Source organism: Dermochelys coriacea, chromosome 3, assembly GCF_009764565.3.
Source record: "Dermochelys coriacea isolate rDerCor1 chromosome 3, rDerCor1.pri.v4, whole genome shotgun sequence".
NCBI classification, from domain to species: Eukaryota; Metazoa; Chordata; order Testudines; family Dermochelyidae; genus Dermochelys; species Dermochelys coriacea.
The window spans coordinates 202,261,091-202,279,479 of NC_050070.1; the positions used below are offsets into that span (position 1 = coordinate 202,261,091).

The 18,389-nt window shown below is 40.4% G+C and overlaps 1 protein-coding gene and 1 long non-coding RNA gene across 5 annotated transcripts in view; both read right to left on the bottom strand.

Annotated features, from left to right (window-relative positions):
* The window catches only part of PLCB1 (phospholipase C beta 1), a 657,432-nt gene that overhangs the window by 244,330 nt on the left and 394,713 nt on the right, over positions 1–18,389 (bottom strand). The gene's annotated exons all lie outside the window — the stretch shown is intronic.
* LOC122459586 lies at positions 1,946–16,817 on the bottom strand. Its single transcript, XR_006280377.1, has 3 exons — positions 16,643–16,817; positions 13,372–13,373; positions 1,946–1,957 (listed from the first exon to the last, which is right to left on the bottom strand). It is a non-coding gene; the product is annotated as an uncharacterized LOC122459586 (long non-coding RNA).

An 18,389-nucleotide genomic window follows, 5' to 3' on the forward strand; every position in this document is an offset into this window, starting at 1 on the left:
TAAAATTTATAAGGGTGCTCTCATCCTCCGCTGCTCCTGCCACCCAGCAGTGAGCGTCAGAGCCCAGATCTACAGACTTGGGCTTGTGCTAAGATGCTAAAGGCTGGTTAGACATCTGAGCTTGAGCTCTGAAGCCCAAGGAAGGGGATGGGTTTTAGAGCCCAAGCCACAACGTCTAGACTGCTGTTTTTAATGCTGTAGCACGAGCTCCACATCTCGAGATTCTGAGACTCACTGCTATGGGTTTTAAAATGCAGCGCAGACATGTGACCACAGCTATATATTTTGGTGAATAAAATATTTGTGCGAAAAAATACACCCAGCTCTAATAAGCAGCATGCATTTATTGCGTCTACTAATCATACTTCGCTCTCAGGTGCTGTGTGCAGCATACTGTATGTTGCCCAGCTAAGCCTCACTTTCTCTGAACCACAAGGATTAATGATTAAATTATCCCATCTCTGCAGAACAGATTTCTGTGTTTATTAAAGCCCAAACACTGTTTTTCTCTTATACACATCAACGGGCAACAGACTAGCCAAGTCTTCAACTTAAATGTACTGCGACACCCATCTTACTAAAGCCTGTCAAGGCTTCAGCCCTTTTTTTTCCCATTAAAGCATCTGAGTCTCCTCTGAGATCTGTGTCAAGCACTTGGAGAATGTGCCACATGCTAAAGATTTTCTCAGGACTGAACAACCATGGTAAAATGAAATGAGTATCAAAAGACTCAACAGGAATACATTGCTTCTTAGAAACAGGTGCACAATTAAAATATTATAGCAAGTCTCATTCATTAAAGTAATTAATTTACCAAGTTTTTAGTAAAATAAAGAAATGACAATGGCAAGCTTCTTTCTTTTTTGTTACACGTTTTGTGCATGTGGGTGTGTATAAATTGCTTAAAAAGGAATGTTAGCTATAACAGGAAGGTATAAGTACCTTCTCAGTGAGAAAACACTAACAGGTTCTTTAATCTAGTGGAGAAAAGCATAACTCAGAATCAATGGCTGGAAGTTAAAACCAAACTGGAAATAAGGCATATTTTTTTTAATTGGGTGATTAAGCTTTTAAACAAACTACCAAAGCAAGTGATGGATTCTCCATCTCTTAAAGTCTTCCAATCAAGACTAGATGTTTTTCTGGAAAGATGTGCTTTATTGAAACACAATTTATTGGGCCGAATACAGGAGTACCTGGATGAAATTCTATTGTTTGTGTTATACAGGAGGTCAGGCATGGTCTAATAGTCCCTTCTGGCCTTAAAAATCTATGAATCTATGAATAATTTAATCTATCAACACAATAAAATTGTCCTAAAGACCTCTTTGGTGAAAAATGTAACTCCTGTTCCTGCATTGATTAAGTAACATTTACACATTCACCTACAATAAAATATATTGTCAAAATGTTTCTTATTTCTATATCTGAGATATTAGTAGAGCTGGTCAGAGAAACTTTGACAAAACCATATTTCATCAGAGTATACAGTTCTATTGAAATCAAAAGGCTTTCCAAAACTGGGTTGATTTCACCGGAATTTTCATTTCAGAAAAATGGGAGGGGAAGTTCCGACAATGTTGAAATGTCCCATTTTGACATTTTCAGAATGAAATGTTTCGATTTTTTGTTCTGAAAGGATTTTTTGTTTTGAAATTTTTAAAATATTGTATCATATTTATTATATTATGCAAAGAAAATTTAAAGAATCAAAATCAATATGAAATGATTGACCTGGAACACTTTTTTATTTTATTTTTAAAATTCCTTCCTGCAAAATTCCAAAATTTTGGGTCAAATCAGAACTAAGCCAAATTTCAAAAACTTGAAATCCTTCACAAAATGGAGCTTCCATACTCTTCCCGCCTCTAGCTACTAGGTTAATATTGTTCCAAGACTTAAAGAATAATTTCCTTAAAATGAGCAACACTTTCTTCTAGCTATAACTTTTATCTCACTATAAACTCAGTCATTTATAATATAGTAGGAATGAGAATATTTAGAGATGAAACTGACACTGATACATGTACATATTAAAATAATTCTTTCACAGTGCATGATGCAGATCCCATTGAAGTCAAGTGGAGTTTTTCCATTAAATTCACTGGACGCTGGATTGGGCCTATACTGTCAGGACCAATCTATCAAGGCCGGGATGTAGGCAGCCAGGCCAAGTGGTCAATGTTGGCGGAGGCAGGTCTCCTCGCCAGTCAGGGTTCAGAACCAGGAGGTCTGGAGTTGAGGTCAGGAACTAAGAACACCAGGAATCAGGATGAGTCAGGAAACTGGGAGGTCAGGACTCATGAGTCAGATACCAGGAATCAGGTTAAATAAGGAAACCAGAAGGTCAGGAAAAGGAGACAAACTAAAAATCAAGAATCATGAGTCAGATTCCAGGAATCAGGCTGAGTCAAGAAACAAGGAGGTCTGGATTAGAAGACAAGAACAAGCAGAGCTGGGTGAGCAGTCCAAAGCAGGGCAGAGCCCATTTGTTTCTTCTTTTTGTTTAAGTAGGGGGAGTGGGCCATTGTTCCTCCCCAGAGGGGAACCTTTGATCTGGGCTTCAGGGAGTCCCGATTCTAGCTGAGAGTGATGACCCCCAGTAACCCCATAGACCAGAGTTTGAAACTGTGGGTCATGCCACAATCTTAGGGCCAAAATCTCCTCTGTCATCTGCATGATGAAATTCTTCTCTTCTGTTCTTCTGTCTCTTTTTTGTGCTATTCTGAGGGTTTAAGGACTTACATCATGCACAAGACTGTTGCTGGCCCTTTGCACGGGGGTAATTTCACACGCAGAGCAAAATGGGCATCAAGAGATCAGCTCTGTGGCCCAGACCAGAGAGAATTTAGCCTTTAATAGCTATTTAATAGTAAATCTTCCAACCTTTAGTTCTTTATTTAACAAAAACTATCAGGGTGAATGAGAGCCACTCAAAGGGATGAGAAGAAGAAAAAAGGCATAGGTCAGATCGTGACCTCTGGGCAAAGCCCAGGTGAAAGAGCCATGTGTTGAGATCCTAAGGTAGATGGACTCCTTCTCCCAGGCTGCAGAGCAGGAGTGGAGCTATTTGAAAGCTGCCACAGGCAGAGCAGGTGACTAAGAATTGCGCCGGTCCTATTATTTTTGTTACCCTGTCTCCTCTGCACTCACCCCGCTTGTTTGTCTCACTGGCCTGTTATATCTTGTCTTTTAGAGTGTTAGTTCCTCAGGGCTTTCCGATAAGTTTGTCCGATACGTCCAGTTCAATGGGACTTGGCATGGCTGAGGCCTGTAGGCGCTATCCGCAATCTAAACACTGAATAATGACAACACTTAAAGTTGCCAACTTCATAATATTTAAAACCCGGACACCGTCATCCTCCCTCATCCTGACTCTTCCCCACAAAGCCCCACCCCGCCCCGCCTCTTCCCACCAAGATCCCACCCCTCATTTGCTCCTCTTCTCTCCCCCCCACATTGCTTGCTGCTATTCCCCTCTCTCCTCTGCCTGGGTTGGGAAGGAGTCACCTGCAGTGCTGTGGATGGGAGCTGCAGCCGCCTGACGCAGGTAGGAGGCTGGCGGGGGTGATGACCTGGGGCCTCCCTGCTTGCAGTAACCAGACTTTGCGTGTCCAGTCAGTAGATATGACCGAACACGGTCAGGTCCCCTTTTTGACTGGACTTTCCAGTCGAAAACCAAGCACCTGCTACCCTAACAACACTGTCTGCAATCCTCGTGCTCTCCATTCATGGAGGCCTTATTAAATATTATTATTATTATTATTACTATTATCTTCATCGTCATTTGTATTGTGGTAGCACATAGTAGCGGCAGTCATGGAGCAACACCCCACTGTGCTCGGCACTGCACACACACAGAACACAAAGACAGTCCCAGCCCCAAACAGTTTACAGTCTGTCGTTCAAGTTAGAGGATCACATAATCACACCCTTGTTGCCTTCTACTAGCCAAAACACATGCACAACAGTGGGAGAAAGCCTCATTTCAAGAATCTCAACCACCATCATGTCCCCAAATAGTCAGAAATCTCCCATTCTCTCACAGTATCACACAGAAGCCACCAAAATCCTTAGGAAATAATTGACATTTCTTGTAACAGCCACCTTGGGGTTTGCTAGTTTTGTAAGAATTAAAATGCGGAGGAGGAGTGGTGTGGTGATCTCTTTATACAGAATCATGGCAATGGATGTAGAAAAGACCTATTTGATCATTAAGTTAATTGTCCTGGAAGGGAAGGTTGTCATTTCTGGAGAGCAGAAGTATCCGTTGTTAAACTAAAATTGTCTGCCTTTTCTGTAAATTGTCATTTCCATGTTATGGTATTTATTTAATGGAGGGGTGAATATAAAAAATGCATGGATGATACATTAACTGCTACATTTTGCTTCTTGATGTGTCAGATTCTATAGTAAAACACCATTGGATTATGAAAAACATAAGTCAGAGCTTTACTGAAAGCTGGCTTAGCATATGCAGAGATAATTAATGAATTCTGTCCATGTCTCTTACCTGTATGGGAAATTTACAGCACTGATTCCCTAATTCTAACTTTTCAGTTTCTTAGAATAGCTCCAAAAAAGGAAACATGTCTCTCACGAGAACTAATTTTTCCTTTAGATACTATTCAAGCCTTTGAGAAATACCAGACTCACATAAAAACCATTTTCTCTCTAAAGGGAAGTCAATTTTGAATGTCATTTTGGCAGAAAAATGTATTAAAGTTCTTAGCCGCTTAAATATTATAGCAGGATGTGTTACAGTCATGATTCTACATTCCCGTATAACATGTATTATTAAAAGTGCTGGACTGTTTGAATGGCCACATTTAACTTAAAGACATTTTGACACATTATCAGCTTTCAGATTCTTTGTTATAAAATTATGAATGTGACATGAGAGCATTGTAATATATATGGAGTGAAAATCCAATTATAGTAAAAGCCTGGATCTTTATAGGCTGCTGCTGTGAAAATACCAACTTCACATTGCCACTCCATGCATATAAATCAGCTGCACCCTGACTCACGAAAACCTCTTTATTCAGGACAGCATTTAAACACATGCTGAAACCCCACTGACATCAAAGTGAGAAAATGTGAACCCCAAAGGCAAAAAAGCAGAACGCCAAGAAAAAGAACCCCAAGGAAAAAAGAATAGGGCTGCCAATTAATCACAGTTAACTCATGTGATTAACTCACAAAAATTAATTGCAATTAAACGCTCTTTTAAACAATACAATACCAATTGAAATTTATTAAATATTTTTCTACATTTTTAAATGTATCAATTTCAGTCACATCACAGAATACAATGTGTACAGTGCTCAGTTTATATTTTTATTACAAATATTTGCACTGTAAAAATGATACACAAAAGAAATAGTATTTTTCAATTCACCTCATAAAGTACTGTAGTGCAATCTCTTTATCATGCAAGTGCAACTTACAAATGTAGATTTTTTTGTTACATAACTACACTCAAAAACAAAACAATGTAAAACTTTAGCGCTTACAAGTCCACACAGTCCTACTTCTTGTTCAGACAATTGCTAAAAGAAACAAGTTTGTTTACATTTACAGGAGGTAATGCTGCCCGGTTCTTATTTACAATGTCACCTGAAAATGAGAACAGGCATTCGCATGGCACTGTTGTAGCTGGCGTCGCAAGATATTTATATGCCAGATGCACTAAAGATTTCTATGCCTCTTCATGCTTTGGCTATCATTCCAGAGGACATACTTCCATGTTGATGTTGCTCATTAAAAAAATAATGCGTTAATTAAATTTGTGACTGAACTCCTTGGGCAAGAATTGTATGTCTCCTGCTCTGTTTTACCCTCATTCTGCCATATATATTTCATGTTATAGCAGTCTTGGATGATGACCTAGCACATGTTTGTTTTAAGAACACTTTCACTGCACATTTGACAAAATGCAAAGAAGATATCAGTGTGAAATTTCTAAAGATAGCTACAGCACTCGACCCAAGATTTAAGAATCTGAAGTGCCTTCCAAAATCTGAGAGGGACGAGATGTGGAGTATGCTTTCAGAAGTCTTAAAAGAGCAACACTCCTATGCGAAAACTATAGAAGCCTAACCACCAAAAAAGAAAATCAACCTTCTACATTATCTTCTGCAAATGTAAACAAACCTGTTTGTCTGAGCGACTCTCTGGACAAGAAGTAGGACTGATTGGACTTGTAGGCGCTAAAGTTTGACATTGTAGAAAATGTAGAAAACATCCAAAATACTTAAATAAATGGTATTCTATTATTGTTTTTTTTAATTGAGTGATTAATCACGATTAATTTTTTTATCACTTGCCAGCCCTAAAAATGAATCTCATAATTTTTAAGCCAATTTCATGATTTTGGATACCTGACTTGTGATTTCTGAATGCTTGGGGTTGGCAACAGTAAAAAACCCATAACACTCCTTTTAATAAAGCATCCTGCTTAACACTTTCTCTTTCAGTTTCTATAACTCTCAAAGGCCATGATGCAAAGGCTTCTTTTAGTAAAAAAAGGACTGGCCAAGAACTTGATAAGTAAGAATGCAGAGTTCATTTGATCAAGGGCTAAACATGCAATTCTGAGAACTGCAAGGGACTCTTATGAATATGTATTGCGTATTAAAGGTAAGGTAGGTGGTGTAATATTTTCCATCGGATCCACTTTCTGGTGAAAGAAAATTATGCCATTATGCCAGTGGCAAACTGCCAAAGTGCTACATGATCAGCACTGCTAAAATAACAACACACAGATTACAAAAGGGCTGGTGGAGTGTTGCTGGGAATTTATTCAAAACAGATGCTGATATTTTAATAGTTCTTTAATTTTAAAAAAGGTTTGGAAGGGGATCAGGTGGTCCAACTGCAGCGTTTGCCAGTACCATTTGCACAATTCTTGCACACTTGCACAATTCTGGGACAAGCTTTCTCCAGGTATCCAATTCGCTTTTTATATGGGATGGGGGGGTTGTGCTAACTGAACAGTATTGAGAGTCAAGTCATGAATGCTCTTTCCAGCAGTTCTAAAGACTATCCCGAGTGACCACAGGCAAGGTAACGACTTAACTTCCCTGTCTCTCAGTTCCTCCATCTATTGTATTTACATCTCAGATAACAATATGTATCTACCTCACAGGAGTGTGTTAAAATAAATGCAGTAGGGGCCTGATCCTGTGCTTACTATAGCCCACACCACAGGTCCCACTGACTTGGAGGGGCCAAAGATCAGGTCCTAAGTCAGTAAAGCATTATAGAAAACTACAGCAGTGTTATTATGAAACTTAGGAATAGGTATAAAAAAGGGTAAATTAATAAAACTGTTTCCCTATGCAGAACAAATGTCTGAATGTAAATGGCCAGTAACAATCATTGCATATGTACATACCTGATGATACCCTGTTCATAAACAGAGGCAGCACTTGTGTGTGAACAAGACATTGTGGAGGGTCTGTTTCCTACACATATTTTAAAGCTTAGCTGCCACTAAATCAGAAACAAAAACCAATCACTGAAGAGATTAAATTGGGCTCACAGGCATGAGGTTTAAGAAGTGCAACGGCAAGGTATGCAAAGCTGACAGCATACCCTTATAAAGATTAAACAACAACAGTAATACATTCCCAGTTCTGAAAGAGAATGTGGTGCAGGGGAAGCTGAGTTTGTATGAGTCCTGCTGGGTTATAGTCCATGATTCTCATGACAACTATTTTAGAGTACTGTGAAAGGACCTCCCCCAGCTCTACAACAAAAACTGAACACTGCGGCACCAGCAAAGTTAGGGGACACCTTTGGGAGTTCCATTGTCACGTTAATTATCTCATCTGTCTCAGTCTGAGTGGGTGAGTCACAGAATTCATTATCACGCCAACTGACAAACCTGTGCTACCAGCCTTATTAGAGGTAGTGTAAAAAGATATCCGAGCAGAGCAAGAAGTTGCAGGTATTTCGAAAAGAACCACTCTAGACATATCAGACGTGTTATTGTATGTGGCCAACTCTTACACAAGTACTAGCTAGAGACAATTGCAAGATCATGGCCTACAGTTTTATCATTTTCACGGCTAGCATATTTTACGACACACGTATTTTCCAAATGTTGTAACCTGCATTTTATCATTTTAAAGTACTTTGGAATTCCTTTGAATGCGAGGTGCTTTTTAATCACAAATTGTTATTATTGTCCTTTAATGACTACTAGACTGGAGAGGTTATCAATAAAATTGGCAGTGGGATTTCATGTTAGCGCAGTGCTTAATAAAATGAAATTTTAAGCCCATAACATTTGCTGAATTTCTACATTTCTAGCTCTGAATAAATCCCAGGAGAAGTCAGCTTAGTTAAGTTGGCTAAAGTTGCAAAGAGGGTTCTCAAAGGCCCTGATGACAAAGACTACAAACCTCTGAAATCAGGGCACTTATTTCAGTGACTACATATGGAATTAATTGCCTTTCTTTTCCTGTCACTACCTGCTCTGACCTCTGGAGTGGTCAAACTCCAGGAGAGAGAAAGAGCAGGCTATATATATACCCTGTCATGTACCATCCGGTGCACCAGGCCATCCAAGGAAGCCCAATGCCTAATGAGGGTGTATGTCTCTCTGCTAATGGCCACAACACTGCTCATTAAGACTTTTTGTGCAAGTTTTCACCAGGATGAGTAAGGGTTCCACAACAAGATCTTGAAGGGACAAATATTCAATAATACCCCATAAAAGCCTGTGGCCTCTTTAGTGGAACACAGTAGCATAAAGGTATGAGATATCACAGATACCTAAGTGGAATTTATTGCTTTTAACTGAAATCTAAATTTCAAAGCTGATTCAAAAACCCTTTCTGTCACACACCATCAAGAAATAATACAGGCTGGAGGACTTCCAATCAAATAGACTGACAGCCTCATTTTTCACAGAAATCAATGTTTTTTTTCCTCAATCTTTTCTTTTCTGAGACCGAAGTCAAAACTATCAATAATTTATCTGTCACTAATCCCTTCTCACTGATTAAACATTAAACACTAAAAAATGTCCAGGCACGGGAATCAAATACAAAAAACCTAGTTGAAAGAATTTCATATGTTTTTCATTCCTGACAGATATTGTTGGCAACATCAAAGATATTCAAATCAACACTTTTTAAACTCCCCCTTTTCATTACTATAAAAATGCAAATGTATTTTGATTTTTTTAAAATGTGTCTGTTTACATCATTAATTCACTCTTACTAAATTTGCTGCGGCTAACTGCAGGCAGGGATGCTCTGCAGTACCCACTTGAGGGCCATGCATAGTCCTGGAACTGCTCCCCAGTATGGTTTGCAAAGTTTGGCCACGTGTTTGGGGCAGGGTAGCTCAGGCCATATGCTTGGCATCAGTCTCTAAACAAAAATAGTAACTCAGGATTCGGCTGTCTGAGCCTTGAAACAAAGAAGGAGGGAAAAAAACCCTTCAAAATGCAAGCGCTTAGTTGCAGTATTTAGGGCAAGGCCCTGGCCTGGGCCAACCCTGAGGAGCTCCCCTTCTCACCCAGCTCTGCCCCAAGCAAACACAGGCAAGCTGTCTTAACTAGCCTGCTTGTTCTTGGTTGGTCAGTATTTCCTCCTGGCCCTTCTAGGCCTCTGGAGAATTCTCTTGTTGGTCGCCAGGTCTGACTGGATTTTCCTTGGTTGGAGAGTTGTCACTGCTAATGTGTCTAGCAGGAGCAGCGAAGGGCTGACAGACACCCATCATGCTAACCCACAAATGAATTTGAAAGCCAAAAGCTGTGTAATGGGTTTTACAACAACCATTTTAACACCTTTTTATAAAAACATTTTAACAAAATGGCAGATGACGTTCAACACTGATAAGTGCAAATTAATTTACACTGGAAAAAAAATCCCAACTGTACATATGAGTTCTAAATTAGCTGGTATCACTAAAGAAAGAGATCTTGGAGTCACCATGGATAGTTCTCTGAAAACTTCAGCTCAGTGTGCAGCAGTAGTCAAAAGGGCTAACAGATTGTTAGGAACGATTAGGGAAGGGGTAGAAAATGAACAGAAAATATCCTACCACTATATAATTCTTCCTATATAAATCCATACTATGTCTAGTTCTGGTCACCCCATCTCAAAAAGGACATAACGGAATTGGAATAGGTTCAGAAGAGAGCAACAAAGATGATCAAGGGTTTGGATTGGTTTCCATATGAGGAGAGACTAAAAAATTAGGGCTGTTCATCTTAGAAAAGAGACGACAAAGAGGGAGATATGATAGAGGTCTATAAAATCATGAGTAGTGTGGGAATAGAAAAGTGATACCCTTCACACAATGCAAAAATATCAGGAGTCACCCAATGAAATTAATAGGCAGCAGGTTTAATACAAACAAGAGAATGTACTTTTTCACACATTGCACAATTAATGTGTGGAACTCATTTGCTATGGGATGTTGTGATGGCCAAAAAGTATAACTGGGTTCAAAAAAAGAATTAGATCAGTTCATGGAGGATAGGTCCAGCTATGGCTATGAGCTACGATGGTCAGGGTTACAATCCTATGCTAAGGAAAACCATGAACCTCTGACTTCCAGAAGCTGGGAGTGGAAGACGGGTGGGTCTCTTCAAAGTCTCCCTGCTCCGTACACTCTCCCTAAAACTCTGGTACTGGCCACCATTGAAGACAGGATACTGGGCTAGACGGACCATTTGTTTGACCCTGTGCGGCAGCCCTTATATTCTCATGCACCTTTTGCAAAAATATCAAATCAATGAGTTCCTGAGAATCATGCAGATACGTTCTAATGGAAAATACTACTGAAAATACTCATCTTTCCTATGGCATCAAACTATATTTTAAATGTGTGTGTTCAATTACTGCAGTGGTGTACATACAGAGAGTAGTTAGGTGCCCAGCTGCTTGATTTGAACATCCAGGTACTTGTTTGCAAATGTGATAGTTGCACAACCCAATTTAGAATGCACAAAATGGTCTCTAAATGCATCCGATGAAGTGAGCTGTAGCTCACGAAAGCTTATGCTCAAATAAATTTGTTAGTCTCTAAGGTGCCACAAGTACTCCTTTTCTTTTTTCTAAATGTCCAGAAATCAAAGGCTGGTTTAAAGCTGACAGTCCATAGTTAGCAAAGTCCACTATCATGGAACTACACGTGGGAGTCCACTATCATGGGGACTACACCACTACAAGACTAGACAAACAGGAGCTGGTAGCGCTTTAGAGGAGGATTTAGTCCCTGTGGAAACAGATTGCACTTTGCATTGCCCTCTAAAACTGATCTTTTTGGATACATATAGCAGGCTGAGAGACTCAGATGCAAACAGTATTTAAATTTCCCTTGGCATTATGTTATGGGGTCTTTGAGAAAGGGAGAATAATTAGAGAAATATTTTATGAATTATATGCGTGCCTATACAAAATGAAGTGGGTTTTTTCAGTATAGAGATTAAATGCTAAGAAGATTTCATATGCCTGTCTGAACAAAATTCAACTTTGAAAGGAAAATGCAGTGATTCCATTTCCAGTTCAATATAAAAATCATCACATAAGATAAAATCAGGTTACGAAAACTATAATTTATTAATAATAATTATTATTGCTATTACTGTAGGACCTGGGATCCCCAGTCTTGGACCAGAATTCCATTGTGCTAGGTGCAGTACAAACATAAAACAAAAAGATGGTCCCTGCCCGAAACTGCCTACAATTTGTATTATTTGATTCCTATATCATATATATGGTGTGGTTATGACAGGCAAGTGTAACAGTATCAAGGACATGGTATGCTTCACTTACAGATAGAATCTCAGCAGAAGACCTGCCTACTCTACTGGTTTTCCCTGTAGAATAAAGCACTTTTGGCCTATAAGGAAATATGGCCAATCTACTGTTTAGTAATAAGCCAGGCTCTGTGCCATGATGAGTTTCCTATGATTTTTCTGTGCGTTAAGAAAGAGCCCTGGCCTTGAAAATGTTTCAAAACCATTTTCCGTTTCTCTGACTTCTCTCATAATTTAAGCAATCGAAAACCAGATTCCCCATGCTTGCCCATGGCATAATTCTAAGCATATCTCTCTCTCACTTCTTTGTTTGTTTTCCCTTATAATGCCCAGATTTCTCATTTCATGCTCTTCGTGTTTGAAATTTACTATAGGCAAGATCATGTGTGGAGGTGTGAAACATGACTGCACTGTCCAGGAACACCCGGGGGGCGCAGGAAGACACAATTCCCTCCCTGTTCCTCCCAAGCTGCTAGGGAGAAAAGGAGTGAGTCATTTGCTGCTGGCCTTTCCCCTACACATGCTCAGCTATACTGGCCAGAGAGCAGGGGATGGACCCACGGCTCCTGCCATTCCCAGCTGCTCTCTGCCCCACTCTCCTCACAGCTGCTCCAGGGAGGGAATAAATGGTTGCACAGCCCAGTTGACCCCTGCATGCCTGGAATGATGGTCCCAGATAGCAACCTTGGAAGTTTTCAGGTCATTCCCAGAGATTAGACAGCAGGCATGTTTGCAGAAACAAATTAGGGATGGTTTTCTTTTTTGGATCTTTGACCTTCCAGTGCACAACCTTTCAATGCTACTACTAGTACTATCTATCCATCTTAGGTAGATAGGCCCATCAATGTAGTATCACAATCATTAACACATTTATCCTCACAACATCCTTGTGAGGTAGGGAAGTACCATTATCACCATTTTACAGATGGGGAACTGAGGCACAGAGAGACTAGGGCCAAGAACCCCAATGGTATTTAAATCACTGAAATCAATGGAAGTTAGGAACCTAAATACCTCTGTAGATCAGGGCCTAAGTGACTTGCCCAAGAAAGTCTATGCAAAACCAGGGCATTGAACCGATGTCTTCTAAGAACTCTGGTGACTTGACTTTCTGCATTTCCTTTCAACTTTTTTTAGATTAATTGATAAACTGAGGAAATTCTAAAAAGGCAGGGTGGTTTTCTACATGTCCGTACAGCTCCTAGCATATTTTGGTTGTTATTGACATAAATAATAACCATCATCATACCAGATGTTTTGTTTGACATTCCATTTACTGTACTATACAGCTATATTACACTTTCTTTTATTCTTCCACAGCTTTAGTATGGCAGCTTTTATTTCTTGAAAGCATTTCTTTCGCTAGACACTATACCATAGTAATGCCATCCAGTTCACAACTGTAAAAACACCCTAGCAAAAAAGACTCAAAAATATAAGAGCAAGAAGATGTTTACCTCTGTAAAACTGAATGAAATGTGATTTTTTTTTCAATCCATGCTATTTGGGGAGTATGCCTACAGGGAAAATAGCCCAATACTAAGAATAATTTCTATCAATTGTCACACTCAACTGTGTTAAAGCACATCTTAATCCAAAAGATATTTTACAAAGAAGTCTTAACTCACAGAAGAAAGCAACAATCCCATTTTAATGATCAATCATTCTTAAGATTTTTGAAAGCAGCAAAATTGTATCAATTTCCATCAGCTGCAGATATTTCACTGTCAAAAAAACCCAAAAAACTTGGTAACCTAAAAATTTTTCAACTCCTCTCTTTCTCAAATATTTTATTTTATTTTTCTGCAATGGAATTTCAAGGATAGAAAAAGCAGAGAAAACAAACTTGACGTTCACTTTTTTTCCCCAGCAAAACCCTTGCTAATTCATTCTCTTTGGTCCAGTGTGCAGTATTGTAATCATAGCCATCCACTGAAAAGTTTTCTACAGACGACGTGATTTCTACAGAAGGTTGCATGGCACATTACATAAGAGCAGGAACATTTGCCTTGCTGTCCTGGCTTAATTTCCACCTACTTACAAATAAAATATTCTTCTTTCAGTCCTGAACTGCGGTGCAGTTACTGTTTGAAGGCTTTATCTCAGATGTGGCCATGCATTTCAGTGACTTCTCTATATATAGGTTGCAAAGTCTGTAGACTTTCTGAGATCCTTTGGATGAAAGGCACAGTATAAATGTCATTTATGCTTTGAGAGCTCTGCAGGGCTTGGACTGTGAATTCCCACACTTACCTCTTACAAAAAAGAAAACAGATGAAGGAAGGGAAAGCCACAAACTTGTGAGTAATTATTTCTTCTTTATTATATTGAGTGTTGCTAAATACCTGCCGTCCCCACTGACTTTAAGCGTTCATTGCTACAGAGCATTTTTGAAAGGAGGAAAGAATTACAGCGATGACGTATAACGGCAGTGTTGTGGCTGTTAGCAGAGAGATGACGTGATGGCAGCCATCTTGGTTGACACAACCAGGACTGAAGTGGAGACCTGCAGAGCTAAGAAGTGTAAGCTGCTGCAACTTGAGCTAAAGCTCTGGAGCTTGGGCTGTAACAGTCTCATATACTCTGTGGATGCGGCACAGAGGGGGACAGATATCATACACTCACCAGTGAGTTACGACACATTTTCTCCTGGGCTACTTCATGCTAACCACAAGTTCTCATAAGATGTCATGGAGTGCAGTAACGTCAGAAGTTAATTCCAAAGGTACTCTGTGACTTTTGTTAACTGCAGTAATTTTACAATTACCTGATAAGTCCTTAAAACAGACTGATTAACTGATAGGTTATTTATTATGGAAAAACCCCTGGGAAACAGGGCCAGATTTACTCTCCTCTGGGCCTGGGGCTATTAGATTTTATGGGGCCCCTGTATACAAATAGTTTTCCTGGGAGGGAGTTTGGGTGCAGCAGGGGGATTCTGATTTGGGGCAGGGGTTGGGGTGGATGAGGAAGTGTGAGGTGCAGGCTCCGGATGGGAGGCGCTTACGACAGGCAGCTCTCGGCCGGTGGCACAGCAGGGCTCAGGCAGGCTGCCTGCCTGCCTGCCATAGCATGCTGCTCCCAGAAGTGGCTGGCTCCTAACATGTCTCTGCAGCCCCTGGGGGTAGGGGGACAGTGTGTCTCCATGCACTGCCTGCGCCCACAAGCGCTGCCCCTGTAGCTCCCATTGGTCAGTTTCCGGCCAGTGGGAGCTGTGAGGACAGTGCTGGGGGCAGGGGCAGCACGCGGAGCTGCCTCCTCCCCGCAAGGGGCTGCAGAGACATGCTAGCAGCCAGCCGCTTCCGGAAGTGGCGTGGGGCCATGGCATGCAGGCAGCCTGCCTGAGTGCCTTGCTGTGCCATTGGACTTTTAGTGGCCCGGAGTTGGAGATCACTGCCTATGATTTATTTTTGTGGGGCCCCCCTTGAGCTGGGACCCTGGGCTGCAGCTCCTAAAGTCCCTGCCTTAATCCAGCCCTGCTGGGAAGGTGGTGTGTTACAAGTATATTTAAACTTAATGTATGAACATATCACTGGAAATGAACAGTTCAACTTCACAAGGCAATGTGACTTTGTACTGATGCAACCTGTATATTGAAAAAGAGGAATGAAATATACCAGGAGTATGAGTAAAAACTATGAAAATGTTCTGAGACCTTGTGCGTCAGGAGAGAGTGTGAAATGAAGAATCAGTAAAGAAATTGGATTCAGGTGGTTAAATGATAAATGAATTTCAATAGCTGAGAAAGTGCATAATGCTGTCTCTCAGTAACTATTAAAAAAAGAACATTCCAATGGCAATGTTTTTGGCAAGCACTTGGAAGGAGAAGAAATTTCTCAGGGGATATCATGAAAATCATTGAAATCAGGTTGCTTTGAACTGTATAGTGCTGAGAGCTAATCAATGAAGACAACATAAAAAGCGTGGCTGGATGCATTTGAGATAGGTCTGTATGGAGAACATAACACATCAGCTTGGAAAACAGAGTCATGATGGAAATAATGAGAAGCATAGATGTGTGAGTAGCACAACAACATGGTCAGTGAGAAAACGAAAATAGGGATGATGGAAAAATCAGTGTGTGAAGGAGGTGATGGAAATGATTCCAGCAGAAAATGTAGTGTACATCATTAGGAATGTGTGTAGGAAAACCCAGATGGAATACTAACGACAACCAGAAAACAAGGGATGAGGAAAGGAAAATCAAGAAAGGTAATTGTTTGTGTTCTTGAAATAATAGACAATATCCAGTAAAGTCTCTTCTGATAAAAATGATATTGTATGCAAGATTCCCATTCTTTCCATAAATGGAAATTAGCAAATAGCAATTAATTTAATCAGGATTTTTCAAGGGATCCTAAGGGAGCTAGGTGCCTAAATTCCATTGAAATCCAAAAATAAGTGATGCTCTGAAATGTCCCTCTGTTTGTCAGATGCTGGGAATGGGTGACAGGAAATGGCTTGCTTGATGTTTACATGTTCTGTTCATTCCCTCTGTGGCACCTCGTACACTGTCGGAAGGCAGGACACTGGGCTAGATGAACCATAGGTCTGCCCAATATGTCCGTTCTTATATAAATGGACACTCTCAATTCAAAATGTATTTTGGTAACTACCTTAGGCAATTTTCAAAATTTCAGGCTCAACAAAAATACCAAATGACATTGTGACATTGCACCCCATAATGCTTTATAGAAATATGCTTATGAGTGAATATATGACATGACTGGAATATGTTTTATGCTAGATATGCCATGTAACATATCTCTGCAAAGGTTATGATCTACTAGATATATACGTCCTATTTACATGCATGTATCATTTTTGTGTTCAAATTTATGAATATTGGCTATGTACTTGTTTGATTTTAAGTAGCCTCAGTGAAGCAGTTGGTCAGCTTCTTGAGAAAAGACTATTCCCAGTAAGTGCCCAGTCTAGAAACACTTAAGCTAACAAAGAACTTTGAGAGATGCCAGTCCACATCTGACCTTTCCTGGGAATGTAGCATCAGCTGGTAAAGTTCTGAGTCATGCATGGACATGTGACTTGCCCATGTGACTCCAAAACTCCATCTTGCAGCTGTATGCTGCTTAGGAGAGGAGAAGGGGTTTCCACCCACAAGAGAGGAACTATATAAAGACCTGGGAGACCCCTCCATTTTTGTCTTCAGCTGGCTCAAAAGGTAGCCTCTCCACCCCCAAAGGATACCTGAAAGAAACTGGAACAAAGGAGAGTAACTACAGGGGTGTGAGTGATTGCTGGACCCAGACTAGAAGAAAGCTAGTCTGTAAAAGAAGCTTACTGGAACATTTCTGAGGGTGAGATTTCATCTGTAATCACTTTTTTACTGTATTAGGCTTAGACTTACGTGTTTTATTTTATTTTGCTTGCTAATTCACTTTGTTCTGTCTGTTATTACTTGGAACCACTTAAATCCTACTTTTTGTATTTAATAAAATCACTTTTTACTTACTAATTAACCCAGAGTATGTGATAATACTGGGGGGGGGGCAAACAGCTGTGCATATCTCTTTATCAGTGTTACAGAGGGCAAACAATTTATGAGTTTACCCTACATAAGCTTTATACAGGGTAAAATGGATTTATTTGGGGTTTGGACCCCATTGGGAGTTGGGTATCTGAGTGTTGGAGACAGGAACACTTCTTAAGCTGTTTTCAGTTAAGCCTTCAGATTTTGGTTGATGTGGTTCAGACCAGGGTCTGGGTTTGTAGCAGGCTGGCGTGTCTGGCTCAAACCAGGCAGGGCACTGAAGTCCCAGGCTGCCAGGGGAAATGGGCTCCGGGGTAGTCTCAGCACATCAGGTGGCAGTTCCCAAGGGGGTTTCTGCGATCCAACCCATCACAGACAGTAAAATTACCACCCCACCCTAGAACCCCTACAGGATATCACTAAACCATTGCAACCCATTTTCCAAGGGGACCACATCTTGAAAGAAACTTTCCCGAATACCCTTTTCTGGCCTCAAATCAATCTCGCCAAGTTCATTATCAGAATCAAACTCCTCCACAAACCAGGACAAACCAACTCAAAAGCGGCAGCAGACCCTGGCACCACAACAGATGCAAAACCTGTAGACATATCTCCACTTCTATGATGATCAATATCCTCAAAGAAAATCTGCACATCTTCAAAAGACAAGCCTGAGAATTGAAATTCATAACTTTGCTAGATACTAAAAATCACAGACTTAAAGACTCTGGATTTATGGTTTATTACAACAATCTGCAAGCCACTACCTCCCCTTTTTTCTCCTATGACTACCGAGGTGTTAACTGGCCACTACACCTTGAATAGTCTCTGTGATTGATGTTCATGTCACACTTTACCTGAAACGGTTAAGGTAGCTGGAAAGGAACTAATTGACCTAATAGGATACACCTGAGGGAGGCAGGATAGGTAAGCCTTAATAGAAGATGAAACTCAGCTGAGCAGGTGTGGGCTGGGCTGAAACGAAGCCAGCAAGGTGAGGAAAGAAGGGAGCTGTAGGGGAATTAGGCTGCAGTCATCCCTAGGCTTTGGGAGCTTCAACTGGACCCCATGGGAGGGCCAGAAAACAGAGAAAGAGAAGGGAAGTAGGAAGAA